Source organism: Oncorhynchus gorbuscha, linkage group LG12 (assembly GCF_021184085.1).
Source record: "Oncorhynchus gorbuscha isolate QuinsamMale2020 ecotype Even-year linkage group LG12, OgorEven_v1.0, whole genome shotgun sequence".
NCBI lineage: Eukaryota > Metazoa > Chordata > Actinopteri > Salmoniformes > Salmonidae > Oncorhynchus > Oncorhynchus gorbuscha.
In genome coordinates this window covers 73,267,483-73,283,635 of record NC_060184.1, presented here as the reverse complement: position 1 = coordinate 73,283,635, position 16,153 = coordinate 73,267,483, and the positions used below count along the sequence as shown (strand labels likewise).

At 45.9% G+C, this 16,153-nt stretch overlaps 1 protein-coding gene across 12 annotated transcripts in view; it reads left to right on the top strand.

Annotated features, from left to right (window-relative positions):
- Positions 1-16,153, top strand: part of LOC123991376 (receptor-type tyrosine-protein phosphatase mu-like) — a 335,771-nt gene that overhangs the window by 13,153 nt on the left and 306,465 nt on the right. The gene's annotated exons all lie outside the window — the stretch shown is intronic.

The window sequence follows — 16,153 nt, the reverse complement described above, 5'->3', positions numbered from 1 at the left end:
CAGGCCCTCTACTGCCTTCCTGCCCTTCCTCCAGGCCCTCTACTGCCTTCCTTCCCTTCCTCCAGGCCCTCTACTGCCTTCCTTCCCTCCTCCAGGCCCTCTACTGCCTTCCTTCCCTCCTCCAGGCCCTCTACTACCTTCCTTCCCTCCTCCAGGCCCGCTACTGCCTTCCTTCCCTCCTCCAGGCCCGCTACTGCCTTCCTTCCCTCCTCCAGGCCCGCTACTGCCTTCCTTCCCTCCTCCAGGCCCGCTACTGCCTTCCTTCCCTCCTCCAGGCCCGCTACTGCCTTCCTTCCCTCCTCCAGGCCCGCTACTGCCTTCCTTCCCTCCTCCAGGCCCGCTACTGCCTTCCTTCCCTCCTCCAGGCCCGCTACTGCCTTCCTTCCCTCCTCCAGGCCCTCTACTGCCTTCCTGCCCTTCCTCCAGGCCCTCTACTGCCTTCCTGCCCTTCCTCCAGGCCCTCTACTGCCTTCCTGCCCTTCCTCCAGGCCCTCTACTGCCTTCCTTCCCTCCTCCAGGCCCTCTACTGCCTTCCTTCCCTTCCTCCCTCCTCCAGGTCCTCTACTGCCTTCCTTCCCTCCTCCAGGTCCTCTACTGCCTTCCTTCCCTCCTCCAGGCCCTCTACTGCCTTCCTTCCTTCCCCCCAGGCCCTCTACTGCCTTCCTTCCCTCCTCCAGGCCCTCTACTGCCTTCCTTCCTTCCCCCCAGGCCCTCTACTGCCTTCCTTCCCTCCTCCAGGCCCTCTACTGCTTTCCTTCCCTCCTCCAGGCCCTCTACTGCTTTCCTTCCCTCCTCCAGGCCCTCTACTGCTTTCCTTCCCTCCTCCAGGCCCTCTACTGCCTTCCTTCCCTCCTCCAGGCCCTCTACTGCCTTCCTTCCCTCCTCCAGGCCCTCTACTGCCTTCCCTCCCTCCTCCAGGCCCTCTACTGCCTTCCCTCCCTCCTCCAGGCCCTCTACTGCCTTCCCTCCCTCCTCCAGGCCCTCTACTGCCTTCCCTCCCTCCTCCAGGCCCTCTACTGCCTTCCCTCCCTCCTCCAGGCCCTCTACTGCCTTCCCTCCCTCCCCCAGGCCCTCTACTGCCTTCCCTCCCTCCTCCAGGCCCTCTACTGCCTTCCCTCCCTCCTCCAGGCCCTCTACCTTCAGAGGAGTTGTGAGTGTGTGGAGGTCTCTCCCTCCCCTCTCCCTCCCCGCCACGGCTCCTGTTAAAGCTCTTAGCGAGGTACAAAGGCCTAGACACTGATAGACGCAGGCATCAGGCTCTCTCTCTCTGTCGCTCTTGTTCTCTCTCTTCTCTATCCTGGATTTCCAGGCCATGTGTCTCTCCTCCCCACCTGGCTATTTCTCTGTCCTCTAGTAAAAGAGGGGAGAAATGAAAATCCTTCTCCTGTTCACATTAATTTCCCTCATCTTAATCCTGCTCTTAAGCTCCTGGGTAGTGGAGAAAAGCCCTCTCCTTTTCACCTGACCACCATAAGACCTTAGAACACATCGCTCCCCCCACCCCTCCCTACTTACAGGGAGACTGGGCTGTTCTCCTACAGACTTCAGGCTTGGTGTGACATCATAGTGGCATTAGATATTTTGGGGGTTTGTTTTGGATTGAACCTTTATTTAACTAGGCAAGTCAGTTAAGAACTAATTCTTATTTACAATGACGTCCTACCCTGGACAATGCTGGACCAATTGTGCACTGCCCTATGGGACTCCCAATCACGCCCGGTTGTGATACAGCCTGGATTCCAACCAGGGTGTCTGTAGTGATGCCTCAAGCACTGAGATGCAGTGCCTTAGCCCGCTGCACCACTCAGGAGCCCACTTAGAGCTCTGGATGTTTCTTGACGTCTCACTTTTCCAGTGTAAACATAAATATCTTCCCTATGTTCTGACACTTTGTGGAAGAATGTTGAGCAGGGAGCAACGCAATCCTAGAAAAACCACCTTTAGATCATTTTGAATGGTTATATAATCAATGTTTATGGCGGTACACAGACATTCTATATGCTTTTTAGAAGCGTGTTTTGTATATAGTTAGACAATTGGCAATAAGAAGCCACATTATCCCTGCATAGGTCTCCTGAAATAACTCTCAGTGCAATCACCTTGGATAGTTTCCTCCATGTAGTGTACTAGGCAGGCAGTTCAACAGTCCTCCCACTCCGCTCTCCTCTGCTGTGATTTAGATCATGCTGTCCCAGCCACGGATAGCTGTACTATTACATACCTCACTGACTGTAGCTTTAAAACAGATGTGTGAGTCGTCGGGGAGGTTACGCTCACATCTTTAATGAATCTGTGTGACGGCTAATTGCTGCCAGGGTGCCGGCAGGTTCCTTCGGAGAGGCTGGCACCGTGCCACCCAGAGTGGCAGCAGACAATGGCACTTCCACTCCCCTGAGTCCCTGTCACCCTGGCAGCTCTAATTGTTCCTCTTTATGGATCTCTGTGTGGCATGGCAGGGACATGTCGATGTGAGGCTGCCCGCCTTCACCCGCTTTTTCACGGGTGCCGTGCCCGCTATCGCCCACGCCACCAACCTAAACCCCCACCCTCTCCAACCCGGAGTCACAGTGGAATGCATTTTTGCAGGCCACCATGTCATCCTGACATGTAAATTGCCAAGGGGACGCGTGGCGTCAGGCACCGAGAGCATGACAGTATGACAGTATAGCACTTATGCTGCCCGCTGCACAGAGGAAAGAAAGAGCTCCAAAAGAGAAGGGCAGTGTTCGCGAGTTCATTTTTTTCCCCCCTTACGTTTGTGGGAACATAACAGACCAGTCTGTAATTATTGCCGCAGTATGACCTGGATGCTGCCACACTAGATGGTGAGGTCTAGGGACGGGTTGTGACTATAGAGGCTGAGGATCTGGTTCTGATGTTCTCTTCATCCTATCTGCTTGAATGAGTTGGTCACACAGACGTTCCTTCCCCTGAGTCGATACTCTCTCTACATACCTATTGATTAGCATGTCTTGTTGTAATGATTTATCCCAGCAGGCTCCCAACATATTGGCCTGTGTTTGGAGCACTATGCTACAGGGAGAATGCACTCACTGAGAAGCCTAATGTCTGGGTGGTTCCTGAGGTCTGGATGGGTCTACCACATAGGACTAGTAGCGCAGACGCATTGCTGTGTGTGATCTGACTCACAGAAATAAAACAGTCCATTAGGGGCTAATTTCTTCTCTCCTGGCTTCTCAACTACTTCTGTCTAAACTTCCCAATCAGAGGCCTCCCTTCTGTCTACTGAACTACCCAATCAGAGGCCTCCGTTCTTTAAAAAAATCTCAACTCTGAGCCTTCATGTCAGTCAGTGATTCACAAGCACACATCTTGCTCTCTCGCTCTCTTTTTCTGTCTCTTTCTTTCTTGCTAACCTTCTGGCGCGCTCCTTTCTTCCCTGGCACAAAAACCAGACCTTTCCTCCGGGCCTCTCTCTCTCGTAAGGCACAGAGGTTGTTACAACACAGGCCTCCATAGCTTGACAGCATTCTATACCTCCAGCCCCTCCAACAATACTCATACCAGGCAGGTCCTCAATGGATCCATGGGTGATAGTGGGGGACCTTCCAGCTGTGGTACTGCCTGGGTAGAGGGACTGAGACCGAGGTCTTTGGCGCGTCTGACCCTCCCCTCGGCCTGCTGGCCTTCTGTGATGACCTTCTAACTGCTTCACCAGGGGAATATCACTCCTCTCTCCCCTCCAAACAAAGCGGCAGATAGAGGAATCCTCACCCAGGTTTTCATCATAGACACCAGCGATGTCTTGCTTGACCTCTTCCGGACAGGGGTGTGTGTGTGTGTGTGTGAGAATGTTCACATAGCGTTTTCCCACCTGGTGTGTGCCTGGCAGGATCAGATGCCCTGTGGAGAGATGCCATCTATCACCCCCCCACACACACACACACACCTTTGAGTGGGAGGCTTTCAGATCCATCTTCTGGCATCACAGTGGAAATATATTCACGCGTCACACTGAGTGACGCATGGAGCAGCGTTAATACACAACTCAGACATTATTAAAGCACAGCTGGTTAGGCCCACTTTACAGCAGTCCTCACTGCTGCTACGTAGCTCCCCTAAAACACTCTTCCCCCTTGTGGGGATGGGTGTGAGTCAGCACCTGCGACATCTCTGGCTCCTCTTGTCATAGTTTCCAGCCACACAGGAAGTGGCAGGCAGAAAGGGCAGGGCGCTGATTGGTCCATCCCGCGTTTCCTGGTGAGCTCAGTGTGATCTGGTTGGGTGGCAGGGGGAGACATAGGAAGCAGAGCCAAAGGAAACAGAAACAGAGATGATATCAGACCATTAGACATGAGCTCATCGGGTGGGAGAGTAGAGTGGTTAACAATCACATTTGGTGACCTGATTTCACTCCCGGGCATCAACATTTCCCCAATATTTCATATCTGCTTTTCCTTTTGATTGAATGAATGGCAGTAGTGCCCTAAACTAGCTAGATGGATGCACAGTACACTTTTATTAAACTGTCTCAGACTAATTAAACTTTTGTAGGCTTTGATGGTGTCCCATGCTACTGTCAGTCGTCATGCATTGCCTGCTGAGAGTTTAGATTTTATATGTGGAAGCTGGCAATACCTCCAATTAGGCTTACATCAGAAATATTGTAAAATATATTTTACGTGATTGTACATTTTGTGACCTTAATTTGGGGGAAGCACAATCCAGGTTTGATGAATCAGCCCTGTGCTGCTGGAGTCAGATTCTAGAGGAGTAAGGAGAGGAAGTCCTTTCTCGTTTTACTTTTTCTCTCTCTAGTTCTCTTCCTTGATCTTGCTCTCAATTTCAATTTAAGGGCTTTATTGGCATGGGAAACATATATTTACATTGCCATAGCAAATGCAATAGATACTGAGTTAAATAAAAGAATAAAGACATTTCAAATGTTGTCTATATACAGTGTTATGATGTGCAAATAGTCCAAAGTCCAAAAGGGAAAATAAATAAACCATAAATATAGGTTGTATTTACAATGGTGTTTGTTCTTCACTCGTTGCCCTTGTGACAATAGGTCACAAATCTTGCTGCTGTGATTGCAGACTGTGGTACAGTATTTCACCCAATAGATATAGGAGTTTATCCAAATTGTGTTTGTTTTCCAATTCTTTGTGGATCTGTGTAATCTGAGGGACATGGGTGTCTCTAATATGGTCATACATTGGGCAGGACATTAGGAAGTGCAGCTCTTTTTCCACCTCATTTTGTGGACAGTGTGCACAGCCTGTCTTCTCTTGAGAGCTAGGTCTGCCTACGGTGGCTTCTCTCAACAGCAAGGCTATGCTCACTGAGTCTGTACATAGTCAAAGATTTACTTAATTTTGGGTCTGTCACAGTGGTCAGGTGTTCTGACACTGTGTACTCTCTGTTTTAGTGTCAAATAGTGTTCTAGTTTACTCTGTTTTTAATTCTTTCTAATGTGTCAAGTACTTATTTTTGTTTGCTCATGATTTGATTGGGTCTAATTGTGTTGCTGTCTTAGGGCTCTGTGGGGTGTGTTTGTGAACAGAGCCCCAGGACCAGTTGTTTATGAGGCTCTTATCAAGGTTAATTTCTCTGTAGGTGATGACTTTGTAATGGAAGGTTTGGAATTGCTTCCATTTAGGGGGTTGTAGAATTTAACGGCTCTTTTTTTCTGGATTTTGATAATTAGCGTGTGTCCGCCTAATTCTGCTCTGCATGCATTATTTGGTGTTTTACGTTGTACACTGAGGATATTTGTTTTTGTAGAATTCTGCAAGCAGTCTCTCAATTTGGTGTTTGTCCCATTTTGTGAAAATCTTGGTTGGTGAGCGGACCCCAGACCTCACAACCATAAAGGGCAATGGGTTCTAGAACGGATTCAAGTATTTTTAGCCAGATCCTAATTGGAATGTCTAATTCTCTCTCATCTATTCTAGCCCCTCTATTGGGCATTGCGTATACTCTTCTTAATCCCCACTGATGCGTATCAAAGTAGTGTCGTGAAGGTGTACACTGTATTAGTGATGTAGTACGATAAGAGTCATTTTTTAAATTTCACCTTTATTTAACCAGGTAGGCTAGTTGAGAACAAGTTCTCATTTACAACTGCGACCTGGCCAAGATAAAGCAAAGCAGTGTGAACAGACAACAACACAGAGTTACACATGGAGTATACAATAAACAAGTCAATAACACAGTAGAAAAAAAACAAATAAATAATACATTTTAAAAAAAGGATTCTATATACATTGTGTGCAAAAGGCATGAGGAGGTAGGCGAATAATTACAATTTAGCAGATTAACACTGGAGTGATAAATGATCAGATAGTCATGTGCAGGTAGAGATACTGGTGTGCAAAAGAGCAGAAAAGTAAATAAAATAAAATAAAAACAGTATGGGGATGAGGTAGGTAAATTGGGGGGGGGCTATTTACCGATGGACTATGTACAGCTGCAGCGATCGGTTAGCTGCTCAGATAGCAGATGTTTAACTTCTTGCGTCGAGCAATCCCGTATCCGGGAGCGTAATCATAGCCTCAAGCTCATTACCATAACGCAACGTTAACTATTCATGAAAATCGCAAATGAAATAAATATATTGGCTCACAAGCCAATTGTTAACAACACTGTCATCTCAGATTTTCAAAATATGCTTTTCAACCATAGCTACACAAGCATTTGTGTAAAAGTATTGATAGCTAGCATAGCATTAAGCCTAGCATTCAGCAGGCAACATTTTCACAAAAACAAGAAAAGCATTCAAATAAAATCATTTACCTTTGAAGAGCTTCAGATGTTTTCAATGAGGAGACTCTCAGTTAGATGGCAAATGTTCAGTTTTTCCAAAACGATTATGTGTGTAGGAGAAATCGCTCCATTTTGTTAATCACGTTTGGCTACGAAAACCCCCCGAAAATTCAGTCATTACAACGCCAAACTTTTTTTCCAAATTAACTCCATAATATCTACAAACATGGCAAACGTTGTTTAGAATCAATCCTCAAGGTGTTTTTCACATATCTATTTGATGATTAATCATTCGTGGCAGTTTGGTTTCTCCTCTGAACCAAATGGAAAAATGCACGCAGCTGGAGATTACGCGATAATTTCGACGGAGGACACCAAGCGGGCACCTGGTAAATGTCATCTCTTATGGTCATTCTTCCAATGATATGCCTACAAATACGTCACAATGCTGCAGACACCTTGGGGAAGCGACAGAAAGTGTAGGCTCATTCCTGGCGCATTCACAGCCATATAAGGAGACATTGGAACACAGCGCCTTCAGAATCTGGGGCATTTCCTGTTTGAAATTATCTTGGTTTCGCCTGTAGCATCAGTTCTGTGGCACTAACAGATATCTTTGCAGTTTTGGAAACGTCAGTTTTCTTTCCAAAGCTGTCAATTGTATGCATAGTCGAGCATCTTTTCGTGACAAAATATCTTGTTTAAAACGGGAACGTTTTTTAATCCAAAAATTAAGAGCGCCCCCTATATCGAAGAAGTTAAAGTTGGTGAGGGAGATAAGTCTCCAACTTCAACGATTTTTGCAATTCTTTCCAGTCACAGGCAGCAGAGAACTGGAAGGAAAGGCGGCCAAATGAGGTGTTGGCTTTAGGGATGATCAGTGAGATAGACCTGCTGGGGTGGGTGTTGCCATTATGACCAGTGAACTGAGATAAGGCGGAGCTTTACCTGGCATGGACTTGTAGATGACCTGGAGCCAGTGGGTCTGGCGACGAATATGTAGTGAGGGCCAGCCGACTAGAGCATACAGGTCACAGTGGTGGGTGGTATAAGGTGCTTTAGTAACAAAGCGGATGGCACTGTGATAAACTGCATCCAGTTTGCTGAGTAGAGTATTGGAAGCCATTTTGTAGATGACATCGCCGAAGTCGAGGATCGGTAGGATAGTCAGTTTTACTAGGGTAAGTTTGGCGGCGTGAGTGAAGGAGGCTTGGTTGCGAAATAGGAAGCCAATTCTAGATTTGATTTTGGATTGGAGATGTTTAATGAGTCTGGAAGGAGAGTTTGCAGTCTAGCCAGACACCTAGGTACTTATAGATGTCCACATATTCTAGGTCGGAACCATCCAGGGTGGTGATTCTAGTCGGGCGTGTGGGTGCAGGCAGCGAACGGTTGAAAAGCATGCATTTGGTTTTACTAGCGTTTAAGAGCAGTTAGAGGCCACGGAAGGAGTGTTGTATGGCATTGAAGCTCGTTTGGTGGTTAGATAGCAGTGTCCAAGGAAGGGCCAGAAGTTTACAGAATGGTGTCGTCTGTGTAGATGTGGATCAGGGAATCGCCCGCAGCAAGAGCAACATCATTGATATATAATGAGAAAAGAGTCAGCACGAGAATGGAACCCTGTGGCACCCCCATAGAGACTGCCAGAGGACCGGACAACATGCCCTCCGATTTGACACACTGATCTCTGTCTGCAAAGTAGTTGGAGAACCAGGCAAGGCAGTCATTAGAAAAACCGAGGCTACTGAGTCTGCCGATGAGAATATGGTGATTGATAGAGTCGAAAGCCTTGGCCAGGTTGATGAAGACTGCTGCACAGTACTGTCTTTTATCGATGGCGGTTATGATATCATACAAAAAACATGTGAAATATGTTCACCTGCGTGCTCCACTTAGCCTAGTTTCAGGGGAATATCATCTTTGGGCAGCAAGTGCGCACAGCAGTTCACATAAGAACAAGATTGGTAGGAAAGGAGTTTCAATTTATATCTACCAGTAAATACGCTGGTATGACAACCAGGTATTCAAAAATATTGGTCCGAAGTCTTGGTTGAATCTTTGTGATGCGCAGTTCAGTCATCATGCGGTGTTTGAATGAACATTGCTAAAGTCTTTACCCAGAAATCCTTCCCAATTTAAATGTTGACTCAAGTAGGTACAATGATACAGATCATCATTATATAAATCGAGAGGGCATTGATTTAGCAAACTCTACCATCACATGTATGACATTGAACAGTACCGAAACACTGCTAGCCAAAAGGTTTAACTCAGTTTTTCACAATTCCTGACATTTAATCCGAGTAAAAATACCCTGTCTTAGGTCAGTTAGGATCACCACTTTATTTTAAGAATGTGAAATGTCAGAATTCTAGTAGAGTGATTTATTTAAAACCTCTTAGGGCTGCAGCCTGTACAGGGATCAACATCAGCGGAAATCAACGGAACTGTCAGACAACTAATAGTACTCTATACAACTCAAACTTTCAGTAAAACACACATGCAGGGTACTCAATTAAAGCTACACTCGTTGTGAATCTAGCCAACATGTCAGATTTTTAAAATGCTTTTCGGCGACAGCATGATTAGCTGTTATCTGATAGCATGCAACCCCCGAAATACCCAAAGGGGACGTAAACAGAATAATAAGCGTAGCCGGCGCTACACAAAACGCAGAAATAAAATCTAAAACATTCATTACCTTTGACGAGCTTCTTTGTTGGCACTCCTATATGTCACAAACATCACAATTGTCTTTTTTGTATTAAATCCGTCCATGTATACCCAAAATGTTCATTTATGAAGCTTGTCTGATCAGGAAAAAACTGCTTTCAAAAACGCAACGTCATTTTTTAAAATTAAAAAAGTTGCCTGTAAACTTTGACAAAACACTTCAAACTACTTTTGTAATCCAACTTTAGGTATTAGTAAACGTTAATAATTGATCACGGTGCGATCTGTATTCGATAGCAGCAAGTCTTGAAATCATGGTCCATATTCTCCCTTTCATAACTTCCTCTGGTGTACCCGAAGACAGGAAGTGCCCATTCCTCATCTAACCAAGGATAAACTTCAGGCCAATTGCCAGTACTGGCGACATCGTGTGGAAGCTGTAGGCATTGTAAACTGGACGCTATCTATTTTCACTTGCCAGAGACAATACAGAGACTGGCGGAGGGATATTTTTTGTGTTTTTTTTGTGAACAGTTTTCCTTGGAATTTTGCCTCCTACACACGTTCTGTTATAGTCACAGACATGATTTAACCAGTTTTAGAGACTTCAATGTTTTCTATCCACACATACTAATCATATGCATATACTATATTCCTGGCATGGGTAGCAGGACGTTGAAATTTTGCGCGATTTTTAACAAAAAGCTGAAAAAATTTTCAGATTCCTTAACAGGATTTATTAAGCTTTTATTTCTTTCATCACATGCCCAGTGGGTCAGAAGTTTACATACACTCAAATAGTATTTGGTAGCATTGCCTTTAAATTGTTTAACTTGGGTTAAATGTTTCAGGTAGCCTTCCACAAGCTTCCCACAATAAGTTGGGTGAATTTTGGCCCATTTCTCCTGACAGAGCTGGTGTAACTGAGTCAGGTTTGTAGGCCTCCTTGCTCACATACGCTTTTTCAGTTCTGCCCACAAATTTTCTTTAGGATTGAGGTCAGAGCATTGTGATGGCCACTCCAATACCTTGACTTTGTCATCCTTTAAGCCATTTTGCCACAACTGTGGAAGTCTGCTTGGGGTCTTTCTCCATTTGGAAGACCCATTTTCGACCAAGCTTTAACTTCCTGACTGATGTCTTGAGATGTTGCTTCGATATATCCACATAATTTCCCCTCATGATGCCATCTATTTTGTGAAGTGTAGCAAAGCATACCAACAACATGATGCTGCCACCCCCGTGCTCCACGGTTGGGATGGTGTTCTTCAGCTTGCAAGACTCACCCTTTTTCCACCAAACTTAACAATGGTCATTATGGCCAAACAGTTCTATTTTTGATTCATCAGACCAGAGGACATTTCTCCAGAAGTATGATCTTTGTCCCCATGTGCAGTTGCAAACCATAGTCTTTTTTTTTCTATGGCGGTTTTGGAGCATTTCAGGTTGATGATATATAGGACTTGTTTCACTGTGGATATACTTTCATATCGTTTCCTCCAGCATCTTCACAATGTCCTTTGCTGTAGTTCTGAGATTGATTTGCACTTTTCGCATCAAAGTATGTTCATCTCTAGGAGACAGAACGCGTCTCCTTCCTGAGCGGTATGTCTGCTGCGTGGTCAGATGAACGTGGTACCTTCAGGCGTTTGGAAATTGCTCCCAAGGATGAACCAGACTTGTGGAGGTCTACAATGTGTTTTCCGAGGTCTTGGCTGATTTTCTTTTGATTTTCCCCATGATGTCAAGCAAAGAGGCACTGAGTTTGAAAGTAGGCTTTGAAATATATCCACAGGTACACCTCCAACTGACTCAAATGATGTCAATTAGCCTATCACAAGCTTCACAGAATTCCAATAAAGGCAAAGTCAACTTAGTGTGTCTAAACTTCTGAGCCACTGGAATTGTGATACAGTTAATTTTAAGTGAAATAATCTGTCAATTGTTAAAATTGTTTAAAAGTAGATTCCTAACCGACTTGTGTCATGCACAAAGTAGATGTCCTAACCATTTACATTTAAGTCATTTAGCAGACGCTCTTATCCAGAGCGACTTACAAATTGGTGCATTCACCTTATGACATCCAGTGGAACAGTCACTTTACAATAGTGCATCTAAATCTTTTAAGGGGGGTGAGAAGGATTACTTTATCCTATCCTAGGTATTCCTTAAAGAGGTGGGGTTTCAGGTGTATCCGTAAGGTGGTGATTGACTCCGCTGTCCTGGCGTCGTGAGGGAGTTTGTTCCACCATTGGGGGGCCAGAGCAGCGAACAGTTTTGACTGGGCTGAGCGGGAACTGTACTTCCTCAGTGGTAGGGAGGCGAGCAGGCCAGAGGTGGATGAACGCAGTGCCCTTGTTTGGGTGTAGGGCCTGATCAGAGCCTGGAGGTACTGAGGTGCCGTTCCCCTTACAGCTCTGTAGGCAAGCACCATGGTCTTGTAGCGGATGCGAGCTTCAACTGGAAGCCAGTGGAGAGAGCGGAGGAGCGGGGTGACGTGAGAGAACTTGGGAAGGTTGAACACCAGACGGGCTGTGGCGTTCTGGATGAGTTGTAGGGGTTTAATGGCACAGGCAGGGAGCCCAGCCAACAGCGAGTTGCAGTAATCCAGACGGGAGATGACAAGTGCCTGGATTAGGACCTGCGCCGCTTCCTGTGTGAGGCAGGGTCGTACTCTGCTGATGTTGTAGAGCATGAACCTACAGGAACGGGCCACTGCCTTGATGTTAGTTGAGAACGACAGGGTGTTGTCCAGGATCACGCCAAGGTTCTTAGCGCTCTGGGAGGAGGACACAATGGAGTTGTCAACCGTGATGGCGAGATCATGGAACGGGCAGTCCTTCCCCGGGAGGAAGAGCAGCTCCGTCTTGCCGAGGTTCAGCTTGAGGTGGTGATCCGTCATCCACACTGATATGTCTGCCAGACATGCAGAGATGCGATTCGTCACCTAACCGACTTGCCAAAACTATAGTTTAACAACTTGGGTTGGAGTCATTAAAACTAGTTTATGTAAACTTCCGACTTCAAGTGTGTGTTTGTGAGAGAGTGATTTGGAGAGTACAAACCTGATAAATCTAAGAACTCAAACGAAAGGAAAACTGAATTTTTACCATCGTGCATGACTGTCCTATCAATCCTGTTGACTAGTCACTTTACCCCTAGATATGTACAGTACATAGCTACCTCAGTTATGTATTCATTTCTAGTCACTATTTTCATTATTTTATATTAACTTTCTAACTCTGCATTGTTGGAAATGGACCCATAATGAAGCATTTCACTTTTAGTCTACGACAAAATACAATTTAATTTGTTTCGCCGGGGGGGTCATGTTTGATTTCTTTTTTTTGCTAAATTAGAGTATACCCACTTTGCCAGGCACCACTACCCCACTGCTTAACTGTGCCTAGATGTGGTCAGAAGTTGTGTGGTTGTTTTTAAATTATTTCTCTCCACAAATGGATTTTAATAATGAATGAACACAATGAAGTAAATTATGGAGCTTCAGCTTCATTTGTTGCCGTATTGATTAGACCTTGTGTATTTGAGGCTGCAGGGCCCTATGCTCGTAGTGTGCACTCCTGAAGGACCTAGTGTGTTCACGGCAGGGAGGGACAATTCCTGAGGGAGGAGTTTATGACAAAGTAGGTCAATGAGTCGGGTCAGTTAGTCCAAGTGGACTGTTCTCCATAGAACGCATTTCTCTTTTTAATCGACCCATCGTACTCCACCGAGAGATGTGAGGTACTGAACCCAGAATCTAATAAATAGTCATTATCCATCACTAGGTTGAATTTCGTGCTATAATATCTAACTTTGTTGTAACATTTGCATGGCATCCAGACGAAGAATCCCTCCCAAAAGGGATATGGGTGGTGGGAATGGCTGGATATCATGGAACCGTTTTGTATTAAAATCACTCTTTTTTTAAATAATTGTTTGCTATTCATGAAGCTATTTTCCCTTGATCCTTCTGGGTGTGTAGCATAAAGGCCATACTCAAAGCAGGTCAGGATTAAACCCTTTTAGATTCAGCCTGCCCTTCGCTCAAGAATTATCTATCAATTGTCAAGAAACCCGGGCCAGATTGAAAGTTTATCATGGTCCTCTTCCGTTGGGGAGATGAAGAGAACACGTGGTAGGCCCCTTATCTCTCTTTGAGACACGCTCCGAGGAGCCCAGCCACAGTGGCCCGCCACACAGCCTGATCCTCTTACAGGAAACAGCTGACTTTACACTAATTAAAATTCTACCTCTACAGTGATTTATGATACGTCTCAACTCCTCTCTTCTACTACTCACAACAGATGTACCCAAACCCAGCATGGGGCTTGGGTGAGAGGTCTGGAAGCCAGGGGCTCTTCAGGTTGGTCCTGGTCTGGGATAAGGAGCCATCTGTGAAAGTGAGGATTAGCAAGGAACAAGTGAATCTGATTTCAAATATATTTATGTATCCGTCTTCAGTGACGTGTGCCAGTGTTCCTGTCCCCATCTGGGAACTGGATAGATTTTGTCTGTGTGACCTCAGGTTTACTTTCAGAATATGGCTAGTTTTTTAAATGTGTTTCTGTCTATATGAGCTGTGTGTTTTTGTCTATATGAGCTGTGAAGAGTTAACACGCACGAACACACTAATTGATTAATCCTAATTGCACACATTCTGCCAACAATAGTTTCTTATCAAGACAGGCGATTTAAACAAATCCTTCTAACGAACAGATGTAAAGTCTCTCCTGGCATCTTCTCAACACCTTTCTTGCATCAGCACCACTGGTGTCGCTGCTAAAACATCAAATGCAAAAGAGCCCCCCCCCCCCCCCCCCCAACCAGTCAGATGGAGGGATTCTGTTTCTCTCTGATGGTTCTTTCACTCCAGGCAACATGCAGGTCAGGCAGAAGGCCACCAGTCCTCCATCCTCCTCTTCTCTGTGTGCTGATGCTGTGTGATAAGAGCAACATAGGAGTGTATGTGCTTGTGGAGGAGCAGGGAGCTGACAGACCTAGCGTTGCCCAGGGCCCTGTTGCCCAACATGAGGGGGTGAGGAGAACCAGCATCCGCGATGCTGGTGTCCTCCCGATGGTGGCACGTCTTGGCTTACACTGACTGATCAGGGGAGACAAGCGCCGCATGGATGGCAGACACACCTCGGCCGGGGTGGCCTCCTGCTGCTATTTATACGGCCTTCTCCCGCCCCTGACCTTTCTATCTCTCCCCTGTCCCTGTCCTTCTCCCTCGCTCATCCCTCTTCTGCCATCCCTTGTCCACCCATACCGCTTTGGATGACGGGAGGTGAGGAATGTTCCTCCTGACAAGGTGCATGATGGGAGGTAGGACCGGTCCGCGGAACGTTTTCGGCGTATCGACTCCAAACCACAGCGAGCTCCACTTATCCGCCCAGACTCCAAACGGCCCATTTTCTGCTCTAATAACCTGCTAAGAACAAACACGTCATACATAAACATAGGAACGCACCGCACAGCCAGAAGGAATAAGATAGTAAGCCAGTAGTGTAAAGTTCAGTTTTTTTTGTAGATTTGTCTTCATGTAATATTCAACATGTCAAACTGTGTTTTCCGTGGTTATGTTCACAAGCCTGCTTTTGATGGGGACACGCATTCTTCTTCATGTCCGTAAAATGCTAGAAGAAATTACACATCAGACCTATGTCATTATTTTTTTAAACCACCGTAAGTGGTGCTCCATTCTTACGAAGTTCTGAAAGGTGAATGAGTTTTTGGGCGCTGTAGCCAAGGTCTACACTGAGGTGGCCCATGGCAGGGTTTATCTCAGATTGTCCCCTTCACTGAGGGTCTCCTCCCTGACACACACACACACACACACTAAAGCCCCCATTGGAGGGAGATGGCAGTCTGTCTGAGCCAGCTCCTCTCTCTCCCCTCCCTAATCTCCTCCACACAAGTATCAGTGAAATGTCATCTGGCCTTCTGAGGCCTTCTTCTTCACTCCTTCCAACCCTGTTCCTCCTTCCCTTGGCTCCTGGGCAATTCCACAGTAACAGAGTGATCCTGAGACACATTTGTCACTTTATAACATCACAAACAAAAACCTATGATCGCAAAGTTAAACAACTCTATGTATATAAATACATTTACATGAACAGTGCAGATGCAAAGTTTGGTAACCAAATAACGGTTTGTGGTAACAGAATGACAGCAAACTTAGCACCTGCACTGTTCTTCAAGTAAATGTTTCTTTAGTTTTGTTGTTTTCTCCCGCATCATGCTGTTATCGTGGAATTGCCCTCCTCCTTGCTTCCATGCTGGAGCTCTTCCACCCTTTCCCTCTGTCCTGTATCGTCCTTGCCAGCTGGAGCAGGCCAGCGCCTGCCAAACCCAATGAGAGGAGGGTTGGACATTGGAGGGGGTTTGGGCAGAATGGGTAATTTGCATATTATTCAGATAGCAGTCATGAGTGCCCAGGAATTAGTGGACCGGCATGAGAGCAGAAAGAATCCAGTGCCTGGTAGCTAGCTTGCTATCGCTCCACCCAGTCTCTGTAATAAATGATTCATATTTGCCCGGAGGCAGTGAATCAGCCATGCAAGAACGAACAAAATGAGCCACCAATTAGTGTTTATTTATGGTGATCATGTTGATCCCCCTTCAGCTCATACCAAAGGACGAGGGGAAAGAAACTGCCAAGTGAACTTTGTCCTGTCTCTTCGCTCTTGCCCTTGAAAGGGATCAGAGAGATGAAAAAAGGGGTTTGGTTGGAATCTGAGAGATGGTG